Source organism: Ceratotherium simum, chromosome X, assembly GCF_057802395.1.
Source record: "Ceratotherium simum simum isolate JZ-2026a chromosome X, ASM5780239v1, whole genome shotgun sequence".
Lineage (NCBI taxonomy): Eukaryota > Metazoa > Chordata > Mammalia > Perissodactyla > Rhinocerotidae > Ceratotherium > Ceratotherium simum.
In genome coordinates this window covers 99,843,899-99,856,402 of record NC_141940.1, presented here as the reverse complement: position 1 = coordinate 99,856,402, position 12,504 = coordinate 99,843,899, and positions in this window count along the sequence as shown.

The following is a 12,504-nucleotide window of genomic DNA, read 5'->3' as shown; positions in this document are numbered from 1 at the left end:
GGAGCATGAGATAGACCTTGTTGACCAAAATCTGACCTGGAAGAAGAGGCAATTGTTTTGATACCAAGAACTTGAGTAAGCAGTTCTTACTGGTGTGTGGCTATAAGACAGAGAATAAATGTTAATTGTCAGTTGTTTTCTGTTGAAACAATGACACTGGAATTGGGGGGTGTCAGCTTACTATGCTATTCATTGGTCTGCATAATGAATAACTGTCAAATATAGGTAGTTTAAGTTGCTTTTAGGTAATTAAATTGAATATTTTGCCCAATCAGCTTTCTTGAGGGATAGTACAGAGCTCTGATTTAGTCTTGAAATTATTCTTCTGGTTGTTTATGTTGATCAAATCAGGCATTACGATTCCCTGTTACCATCTCTTGCCTAATCCTAGGTTACGCTTGAACCATTTCTCATTCCCCGCGGCCCTAAGTGACCCTTTGTTACATTTCAATTGAGAACAACTATACGATTGGGATTTTGGATTGGACTTTGAATGGTTCTACCCTCTGCCCCCTCTGAAGTGCTGCAAGGAAATGACAAACTATTAAATTGTCTCTGAACACAGAAATTCACAAGTTCTGAAAACAGAATCCAGTCTTTGTGCAACTCTGGCGAATGCAGGGTTAGAAAGCCCAAACTGCTTGGTGTGCAAGCTCATTCTGTGGCCTTGTCAATCCAGCTAACTAGACAGTCCCCATTTCTAAAGCACAACCTAACAGTACCACCTCCACCCACCTTCTAAATCACTCAAGCTTTGAACACTGCAGAGTGGGTCGAATTCTAGTCTACTTTAGTAGATGTCAGCACCAAAGAGACATTTGACACCCTTCCCCGGACCCCTGCAATCACAGCAGAGAATTTGGTTGTTGTATCCATACTCAAGCAGAAAACCCACGGAGACCTGCAAATCAGGAGTAGAAAAATTCACTGAGTCCTGCGTTTATACCTGAGTCGGGACAGTGGAAATGATTCAGGCAAACAGCACACAGAGACAAAAACTTCAGACAGGCTAATCCTCACTCAGAATGTTCACTGGATTTCACAGCTTCATTGTTTACTGTCAGTCCAGAAGTGTGGTTTAACTCAAATTCTATCAGCTTTAAAAACATGAAGTTTTAACAATTATGAATCAAACTAAGAGTCATTAACCTGAAATGGTTCAAAGAGATTGACAGGTGAAAGTATATAAAAATGGATTTATGGCCTCAAGTTTCATGGTCGTAGCTCTTCAGGGATTTCTCTTCAATTTGGTTAGTAGCACTAAAGCCCTCTCTTGTGTACAAGCCAGACACCATCATTGTCACTTCCCCACCAGTTGACAAGTTCCCTTTAACCATAATGCCTGTACTTGTGTCATTTCCCAATGATTTGCCATTAAAGCCGCCTGACACCTGTGTGTTAGCTTTGAGATTTAACTCTTGGGTCTCTTTGGAGCTGTGCAGCATTCGCTCTCAGCCTGGTTGGTGGTCCACTTACAATGCAAAGCAGGGCTCCTGGCTGTCTACAAAGCGTGAATATAAAGGGGGAGGAGATGATTTGAAGAAACTGAGAGGAGAGAGAGAAGTATCTTTCAGGAAAAAAAAAGCTGGGAACCTGCCTCCCAGAGTCCCTGTGGTGGTAAATGCTGGCTCTGAGCTTCCTGAAGCTGATGTACAGCGTATAATCAAGTGTAATTTCTCCTGATTACCTCAGAAGTAGTTAGGGAGTACCTCTCCACCCAAGACCTCTACCTAATTAGAAGTATCTGGTAAGAAGATATTTGCATATCTTCAAGTCATATTATGTCATGAGGACATTTGAGCTGATGAAAACTGACATTTACTATAAAATTTAAAAATGCATCACATTGAAACCAGGAGTCATGAGAAACTCACAGCTGAGGATTTGGGAACCTATTTTAATTGATGAGACACAGTGGCTCTGCCTCATGATGCAAATCAGAGCATGAAGCAGGAGGAATGTAAATATGCAGAGGTCAGAATCTCACAGCGAGAGGCAGAGCTGCAGACACTGTGATTGGCGCAGGTCCCCTGACTGTGGTTTCTAGCTTTGCTCTTCTCTCTTCCCTCAAGATTTATAAATCAGAATTCAGGGGACAAGCCTCTCTCCCTCTCCCTTTCTCGCTCTCTTTCACTCTATTTTACCTTTGCTGTGCCATTTCTACTTATTAGAGAATTACCACCAAGTGCTATGATTTTTGGACAACAGAGAAGCCTGGAGAAGAAGCAATTTTGCAGTTGATTCTCAGGAGCATGCCATCATTTCACGTGACTGTATTTGCCTTTCAATAATTACAAAGAATAGCTATTAAAATTACAGCAAGAACTGCTACTTACTATATGCCAAGCCTTGTCCTACGTCCTTCACATGAATTAATTCATTTAATCCTTAGAAAAATCCTCTGAAGTAGGCGCTCTTGTTATCTCCATATTAATGGTTAGGAATCTGGGCCTAAGAGTGATGGAATAATTTGTTCAAGATCATCCAGCTTCTAAATTGAATTCAAGATTTGAACGTGGCCAACCTGACTCCAGAGTCTGAGCTCTAAGCACTTTCATTTTTGCTGCTCTTTTCTCAGGGTAAGCGTGTCCACACACTCTCTCTCTCCCTCTCTCTCACACACACACACACACACAGAAGAGAATTCTAAATGGGTCATGGGGGGCTTTCAGTGATTCTCAAATACATTTTTCAGTTACTTCCACCATGCGTTGGAAAGAAGTCTCACTTTATATCAGTGACCTAGCTCTCCTGAAATTCTTTTTTCACTGTTTAATAGAAGGAAATAAAAAGGTAAATAGGATGGTTACTACATGTATTTGACATTTGTTACTTTTTTCCAGCTTTATTGAGGTTTAATTGATATATAACACTGTGTAAATTTAAAGTGTACAACATGATGATTTGTTATGTGTATATATTGTGAAATGCTTACCATGATAAATTAGTTAACACATCGATCACCTCATATAATTTCCATTTTTACTACTGTGAGAACAATTAAGATCTACTCTCTTAGCAACTTTCAAGTGTACAATACAATATTGTTAACTAAAGTCACCATGCTGTACATTATATTCTCAGAACTTGTTCATTTTACAATTGGAAATTTGTACCCATTGACCAACATATTTCCCACAGCCCCCAGTCCTAGGTAACTGCCAATCTACTCTGTTTCTTTGAGTTTGGCTTTTTTAGATTCCACATATAAGTGAGCCATACACTATTTGTTATTCTCTGTCTGATTTATTTCATTTAGAATAATGCCCTCAAGGTTCATCCATGTTGTCACAAATGGCAGGATTTCCTTCTTTTTTAGGCCTGAATAATCTTCCATTATATATATACACCACATTTTGTTTATCCATTCACCTGTCAGTGGACACTTCAATAGTTTCCATGTGTTGACTATTGTGAATAATGCTGCAATGAACATGGGGCTGCAGATATCTCTTCGAGATAGTGATTTTATTTCTTTCAAATATACACTCAGAATTGGGATCACTGGATCATGTGGTAGTACTATCTTTAATTTTTTGAGGAACTTCCATACAGTTTCCATAGTGGCTGTACAATTTACATTTGTACCAACAGTGCCCTTTTCTCCACATCCTCGCCAGCACTTGTTATCTCTTGGCTTTTTGGTAATAGCCATTCTAACAGGTATCAGGTGATATCTCATTGTGGTTTTGATTAGAATTTCTCTGATGATTAGTGTTGTTGAGCACTTTTCATGTATCTATTAGCCATTTGGATGTCTTTTTAGGAAAAATGTCTAGTCAGCCCCTCTGCCCATTTTTTAATCAGATTATTTGGTTTTGGATTTTTACTATCAAGTTGTATGAGTTTGTTAAGTATTTTAGATATTAACCCATTATTAAATACATGATTTGCAAATATTTTCTCCCATTCTGTAGGTTGCCTTTTCATTTTGTTGATTATTTCTTTCGCTGTGCAGAAGCTTTTCAGTTTGATATAGTCCCACTTGTTAATTTTTGCTTTTGTTATTTGTTCTTTTGGTGTCAAATACAAAAAATAAATGCCAAGTCCAATATCAAGGAGCTTTTTCCCTATGTTTTCTTCTAGGAATTTTACGGTTTTAGATCTTCTGTTTAAGTTCTTAATTCAGTTCAAGTGAATTTTTGTGAGTGGTGTAAAACAGGGGTCCAATTTCATTCTTTTGCATATAGATATCTAGATTTCCCAACACCATTCATTGAAAAGACTATCCTTTCCCCAATGAGTATTCATTGGCTCCTTTGTTAAATATTAGTTGATCATATATGTGTCAGTTTATTTCTGGGCTCTTGATTCTGGTCCATTGGTCTATATGTCTGTTTTTATGTCAGTACCATACTGTTTTGATTACTATAGTTTTGTAATATAGTTTGAAATCAGGAAATATGATGCCTCCAGCTTTGTTCTTTCTCGAGAAAGCTTTGGCTATTTGGGGTCTTTTGTGGTTCCATATTAACTTTAGGATTGTTTTTTCTATTTTTGTGAAGAATGCATTGGAATTTTCGTAGGGATTGCATTGAATCTGTAGATGGCTTACGATAGTATTGACATTTTAATAATATAACTATTCCAGTCCATGAACACAGGATATCCTTCCATTTATTTGTGTCTTCCTCAATTTCTTTCATCAATGTCTTATAGTTTTCAGTGTATAGATTTTTCACCTCCTTGGTTAAATTTGTTCCTAAGTATTTTGCTCTTTTTGATGCTATTAGGAGTGAGATTGTTTATTTATTTTCAGATATTTTGTTGTTAGTGTATAGAAATGCAACTGATTTTTTATGTTGATTTTGTATTTGGAAACTTTACTGAATGTGTTTATTAATTATAACAGTTTTTTGGTGGAGTATTTGTTTTTTTTATGTATAAGATCACGTCATCTACAACAGACAGTTTTACTTCTTCCTTTGCAATTTGCATGCCTTTTGTTATTTTTTTTCTTGCCTAATTGCTCTGGCTAGGACTTGCAGTACTATGTTGAACAGGAGTGACGATAGTGGGCACACTTGTCTTTTTCCTGATTTTAGAGGAAAGGCTTTCAATCTTTCACCATTGAGTATGATGTTGACTGTGGGTTTGTCACACATGGATGGCCTTTATGGTGTTGAGGTATGTTCCTTCTATATCCGATTTGTTGAGGGTTTTTATTGTGAAAGGATGTTGTATTGTTTTAAAATGCTTTCTCTGCACCTAATGAGATGATCATATGATTTTTATCTTTCATTCAATTAAGTGGTGTATCACATTTATTGATCTGTGTATGTTGAACCATCACTGCATCCCAGGGAGATATCCCATTTGATAACGGAGTATGATCCTTTTAATACTCTGTTGAATTCAGTTTGCTAATATTTTGTTGAGAAGTTTTGCCTCTATATTTATCAAGGATGTTTGTCTATAGTTTTCTTTTCTTATAGTGTCCTTATCTGACTTTGGTATCAGGATGAAGTCGACCTCATAATATGTATTTGGGATTGTTCCCTCCTCTTCCATTTTTTTTTGAAGAATTTGAGTGGAATTGGCATTAATTCTTCTTTAAACGTTTGGTAGGATTCACTCATGAAGCTATCTGGTCCTGGGATTTTCTCTTTTGGGAAGTTGTTGATTACTGATTCAATCTCCTTATTCTTTATTGTTCTGTTTATATTTTCTGTTTCTTCGTGCTTCAGTCTCAATAGGTTGTATATTTCTACAAATTTATCATTTCTTCCCAGTTGTTAAATTTGTTGGCATATAATTGTTCACATCGGTCTCTTAAGATACTTTGTATTTCTGTGATATCAATTATAATGTCTAATCTTTTATTTCTAATTTTCTTTATTTGTCATCTCTTTTTTTCTTAATAAGTCTAGCTAAAATTTTGTCAATTTTGTTTATCTTTTCAAAAAATCAACTCAGTTTTGTTGACCTTTTCTGTTGTTTTCTTATTCCTTATCTCATTTATTGCTGCTCTTATTATTATCTCCTTCCTTTTGCTAACTCTGGGCTTAGTTTGTTATTTTTTTTCTAGTTGCTTCAGGTACAAACTTGTTGTTTTTTTCAGATGTTTCTTTTTTCTTAATGTAGGTGTTTATCACTATAAATTCCCTCTTAGAACTACTTTTGCTGTGTCACATAAGTTTAGGTATTTTGTGTTTCCATTTGTTTCGAGATTTTATTTGATTTCCCTTTTGATTTAATCTTAGACCCACTGGTTGTTCAGGAGTGTGTTGTTTAATTCCCACATATTTGTGAATTTCCAGTTTTTCTCCTATTATTGACTTCTAGTTTCATACCATGGTGGTCAGGAAAGATACTTGATATGATTTCAATCTTTTTAAAGATTAAATTAAATTTCTTAAGATTTGTTTTGTGACCTAATATATGATCTATCCTGGTATCTTTACACTTGTCTACATTGCCTGATGGCTCCCCTTTTGTCCTTTCAGTGGTTCATGTCGCTCCTCACCCCAACACTCTCATCCTAGTGTTCAGTTCTATTACATGTCTAGTTACAGATACAATCAATTCATACTACAGAGCCATTTCCAAAGGACTTTGGATTATATAAGAGAAACCATCAAAGATTGGGGACCTACTGGGAAACCTATAATTTCCCGGGTAAGATTCATTCGTTCATTTATACATTCATCCTACAAACATTTTTTAAGTATTTACTATGCACCAGGCACTGTTTAAGGTATTGGTGATTCACAGACTTAATCCTTTTTGAGGAGTGTATATTGTAGGTAGGGAGCCTTTAATAAAGAAATCAACACTTCCATCATAAGGCATGTCATAAATCAGAGAAATAAAGTTAATACCTCAACAAAATGAAATACCCTTAATGTTTGACTGGATGAACTCCATGACCCTTTTCAAATGTAGGCTAAAAATGTACCTTTTCACATTATACTTTCAAATAGCCTTTTGAAGTTTACTAACTTATGACTGTATGATTCAACAATCTACCTTGCCCTCCCCTGTGAAGCAACACAACTCTTCTCCCTTCTCCCTGAGTATCCAAAGGCTCCTCCTCCCCTCTGACCGTGAGGCAGTTCTTGGAGAGCGTCTTAAGTTGTATCACGTATAGAAGACAATCTGAAATTTTGATGCATTAAGAAACCAAGGTGTGATAGTGCCCCAACTAATGGGTAGTAATCACTAAATTGTACGCAGTTTTTATTAAACCACAACTCTTTTTCAAAAATTAAATCTATTGTCTCATTTCCACAACAACATTCAGCAAAGGACCCCTCAAGCAATAGTAAAAGTATAACTGTGGTAAGTGCAAAGGACATACCTAAGAGCCACCACCCCTGGGGTTACTGAGTGTGGCCCCTTCACAGAGCTATCAGGATGGTTACACACATAGAACAAGGAGCGTACCTCCTGCCATTTGCCATTTTTGCGTTAATCTGTCCCTGCACTGTGCTGTAGGCAAAGGAAGCAAACGTGTAATACTGTGGTTTCTCCATGACAGACCTAGAAAATATATAAATGCTGGGCTCCATAGAGCAGGAATAGTTCTAGAAAAGCATCATTTTATATACTTCCTCCCATGTGAGAAAGACCTAGAGGCATGGGATTCCAGTCTTGTTCCCATAAACTTCCCCAGCGTCAAGAGTGTGGGATGCTGGTGCTAACGACTAGTGGGGCCAGTCATCCGACACTGGATGCAGAAGCTGAAGCAGTGTCTGAGTTTGGAGTCCCTAGAAGGAGATCTGAGACAGGCTTGAAGTGCAAGTATTTACATTTGGGATGGGGGTAATCTCAGGCAATCCAGGAGAGGAGAGAGAGACAGGGAAGAGAAGGCAGCCAACAGAAGGGGCAATATCAAGCAAGTTACCATGGTGGATAGATTGCTGGAGCTCAGTCCCACTGGGGACTCTGGGAGTCAGGGCAGTGCATGCACCTCAGAGTTATGTCTTCTCAGGGACAACTGACATGGGTTGTCTAGACTTGAACTCCCATCAGTCACTGGTTGAGGGCTGCTCCCCAAGTCATGAATCCTCTGGCTCTCGCAGCTGGCCTGGATGGGCAAAGTGGGCACTGGCTGCCAAGGAAAGTCCTTAGACAGGTGGAAGTTGCAGAGCTTGTGCTGAGATGGGAAGGCACCAAGGGGTGGGGGTGGGGCACTGGCAGAGTCTGCTACAAGCAGCAAGGACAGGTTTCAGCAGAAGTCCATAGGTTAGTGGCCAGTATTTCAGAGGATCGGGGAGAGCATGGATCAACGGCAGTTCTCACTAAAGCAGCACTGAGAGGTGGTCAAGGGCTGGAGGACCTGAGTGAGGACAGCCCATAGTGGGCAGATGAAGGGCCACACCAGCCTTTGTCTCTGTGACTCAGTTTCTCTAGCCAGAGTTGGAAATTTCTCTGCCTTGTCTTTCTACCCGCAGGTGGTCCTTGGCTATAAAAGGCATTGTGGGAGTGTGTTTTCAGCACTTGGGGCTAATCTTGTTGTGGAAAATAAGACTGCATGCTCAGGATGTAAATTAGGTGTGATTTACAAAGAATTGTGTTGCAACAAGGGAGGAGGGGAGTGCTCAGAAGCCAGTAGCTGGATGACCACAACACACTGAATTCTTAATGTATCCAAATGATAGTAAATAATAGTAGAACCAAAGAACCCATCTGTCTTGTTCCATTTGGGCTGCTATAACATAATGTCACAGACTGGGTAGCTTATAAACAACAGAAATTTATTTCTCACTGTTCTGGAGGTTGGGAAGTCCAGGATTATGGCACCAGCAGATTTGGTGTTTGGTGAGGGCTTCATGCTTCATAGATAATGCCTTTTCACTGTGTCCTCACATGGCCCAAAGGGCAAGGGATCTCTCTGGTGCCTCTTTTATAATGCCACTAATCCCATTCATGGGGCAGAGCCCTCCTAATCACCTCCTAAAGGCCCCACCTCCCAATACCATCACCTTGGGCATTAGGTTTTCAACACATAAATTTGGGGGGTGCATATTCAGACCATGGCACCATCCAAGAATTGCCCTGTGGTCAGCAGCCAAGTGCAGGAATCAGGTCCTCAGGTAGCAGAGGGAATCCCTCAGGGAGACTCAGCAGGGCAGTGATACAACAGCAGGTGGAAGGGGTGTTGATAGAATACTTTTGAAAAGTGTGACAATTTCTGCTCAGTACAACCTTAAATATCTTTGTTTCCATTGAGACTTTTGCTTTTTTCCATAGCTCCTGACAGACAGCACAGTCTTTCAGGGAGGGGCTAATTTCCTCAGCCATGCTTCCTAAGAAGCCTGGCTGTGCCTCTCCTGGACAACTCCCATGGCTGCCTCTCAGGGATGCTGTGGCTCAGGAATTCTGAGAGACTAATTGTTAATATTCAAGTAGTCATGGATTCCAAGACTGGACTAAACTAATGTCAACCAGTTAACAAAATATCCGAGGAGATAGGGATCCGAGGAACTATCTGCCCTGCATCAGGAATTTCCCCTCAGTACCACAAACTCCAGGTCACCAGCAACTCATATAGCGTCTCTGTGTGTATCAGCGGAAAGCATTCTGTGCTGTCAGGCTGGGTGAGCAGACTGCTGGCTTCACTGTGAGGAGGAAAGGCTCCCAGCAGGAAGAGTTTTTAAGAAATGAAACGTTCCCCTCTGGGGTGATGAATTAGAAAGAGGTAGCTCCTCAGAGTGAAAAGGTACTGTCTCCAGAAGAATGAACTGGAAAAGTTCCTACCCCATCCCATGAAAAATGTCTTCCCCTTGTGAGAAGAGGACTCAGAAAGAAGAGCCCCCTCTGGCAGATGCAGCACAGGGGTTTCATGTTGGAGAGGAGAATCCAGGCTCGATTTCAATGCCCCCCTTCCACTCTCATGACTGAGCACTCCGCAGTGCACAAACCGCACAACTGTTCAAGGAGGCCCTGTCAAACTCTGTTTACATTCCTCAAAGTTAACCCACTCCATCCCCCAAACTTACTTATTCTTCTTTATCCCTTGAGCACCTCCCCCAGTTTAATATGTTAAAAAGTTTAGAGTTTCCACTAGTCACGATTCATTTGACTTACCTTTTTCAATTTAACTTCGGCACGTTTAACGTAGCACAGCTATGCAGTGAGAGAGACAGCTGGCTAAATACATGGCACCATGGTGAACACGGTGCTTCTTTCAAATGTCAGGTCCACAACCTTGAACCCAAGGCAGTCCCTCCATTCCCACAGCAGAAGGAGAAGCAGCCAGGAATGGTGTATGTTCCTGCAAGTCATTCTGCTAACATCCTGCAGCTCAGCCTGCAGGGATCGCTTCCAGGGATAAGAAGATAATTCAGTGTTCACAGCCCATTGATGTCCTGGCCATGGCTGCAGAAATGTCAATAAGGTGCCAGTGGTGGCAGGGGTTGCTTTGTGATCCATTCTCTTTTCTGCTGAAACTCAATTTGTCAAGGCTGCCAGACAGTCCATGGTGACTTCTAGTCACTATGACCTGGGCTGGATTTGGGTCATTGACTTGGTTTCCATGTTAGTTACCTAATATTCTAGAGTGTAACCATAATGAATATTTACATCAGGGTATATATCTTGGACAATTACAATGTCTGAAGATTTAGGACCTCTGCTTTCAGAGTGTTCAGTGATATATCACACGATACATGACAGGCTCTGAGCAGGACGGCAAGAGAATTGGTTTTCCACTAACTATCTCAGTAGTGTCCGTCAGGTCACCTCACACCCTGGAAAGCAGATCAGTCTTCTGCAGATGAAATGCTTTATGACACTGTGACTATAAATCACGCTATCTTGAAGGCAAACTTGTGATTCTCCCCAGGCACTGTAGAGCAGCACAATTCCTTACTGATGGGAGGGGACTGCATTGCCTGCATCAAAGTCATTCCTGGCTTCCCCCAAACAGTAGGGAGGCAGGAATGCTGAGCCAGTCAGAGCAGTGCATAGGGAGGTGTCTTCCCAGTTACTCCACTAGCACTGGTGTGGAGGAGCTCTTAGTAACTGCCCCCTTCACATCCCCTGCCCAGTTACACCTATGCACTGATGTTTTGGGGTTCCTATTATTTGCCCAGTTCATATCAACTGTCCAGTTACTCCACCGTGTTGATGGGGGGTTGGGCTCCTCCTAGCTGCCTTTTTTCATATCCAGCCCAGTTACTCCGCTGTACTAACGTTGAGGGGCACCTCTTAGCTGCCCTGTCAATGGCCACTGTCAAATTAGACCCCTGCGATGACGTCGCAGGGCTCCTCCTCTTTGCGCGGTCACATCCTCTGCCATGTTACACCGTGGCACTGATGGTCCACACCGCTCCTCTTTGCCTCATTCACACCTTCTGTGCAGTTACTCCCCGCAGTGTGGTACACGTCCCACCTCCTCAGGCCTTTCAGTCCCTGCACAGGTCCACGATGGCATGGATGAGTCAGGCCTCATCCTCTTTGCCCTGCTCACACCCACCAGGGGCGGTTACACCATTGCAGCGATAGTATGGATCTGCTCATCTCCGCCCTGTCGCCATCCTCTGGCCGAGCACAGTGATGGTGTGAGGATCTTTCTCTTTGCTCTGTTCACACTCCCTGTCCACTCACACAACTGGATTGATGATGTGGGGTTGCTCCTCCTCACGACTCTCCTTTCCCTGTCCACTCAGTCAGTACCCTGGTGGCGTCAGGTCCCTCCTCTTACCCTGTTCACATCTGTACCATTACACAACCGCACTGAAGTACGGTGACCCTCCTCTTTGTGCCCTTCCCATGCCCTGTCCAGGCACGTTACCACAGTAATGATGCTGTGAGCATCGCCCTTTGCTCATTCAGATCCGCTGTGCATTTACATCACTGCACTGATGATGCCCTCCTGTACCCTGTTCACATCGGCACCCCAGGAAGGACACCACACTGGTGCTCTGCACACGCTACTTCCTGTCCCACTCACATCCTGTGCAATGTAACCACTGTGCGGGCGGTGCCGTGTTCCTCCTCTTGGCCCCATTCCCGCATCCCCGCCGAGTTACATCACTGAACTCAAGGTTTGGGCTTCTTCCCTTTGTCCCGTTTATGGGTCCTGTCCAGTTACACCTCGGTACTAATGGTGTGAGGATTCTCCTGTTTTGTCTGTTCACATCCCCACTGAACTCTTGAGGTAGGACTCCTCCTCTTTGCCCTTCTCACATCCCACGGCCAGTCCCGCCTGTGCGCTGACAGACCGGGGATCACCCTCTTTCCCCCATTGACATTTCCAGTCCAGTTGTCCCACTGCACCAAGGTCGTGGGGCTCTTTCTATTTGTTATGTTCACATTCCTGCCCAGGTACCTCACTGTACTCATGGGCGGTACCTCACCCTCTTTGTCCTGTTCACAGCCTCTATCCACTTATGCTGTTACAAACATTATGGTGCAGGGCTACTGTTCTTTGCATGGATAACACTCCCTGGTCAGTTACACCAGGGACACCAGTGCATGGATGGGGCAGGGCTCCTTCTCTTTGCCCCATTCGAATACTCTGCTCAATGACATCACCACAGTGAATACATCACATCC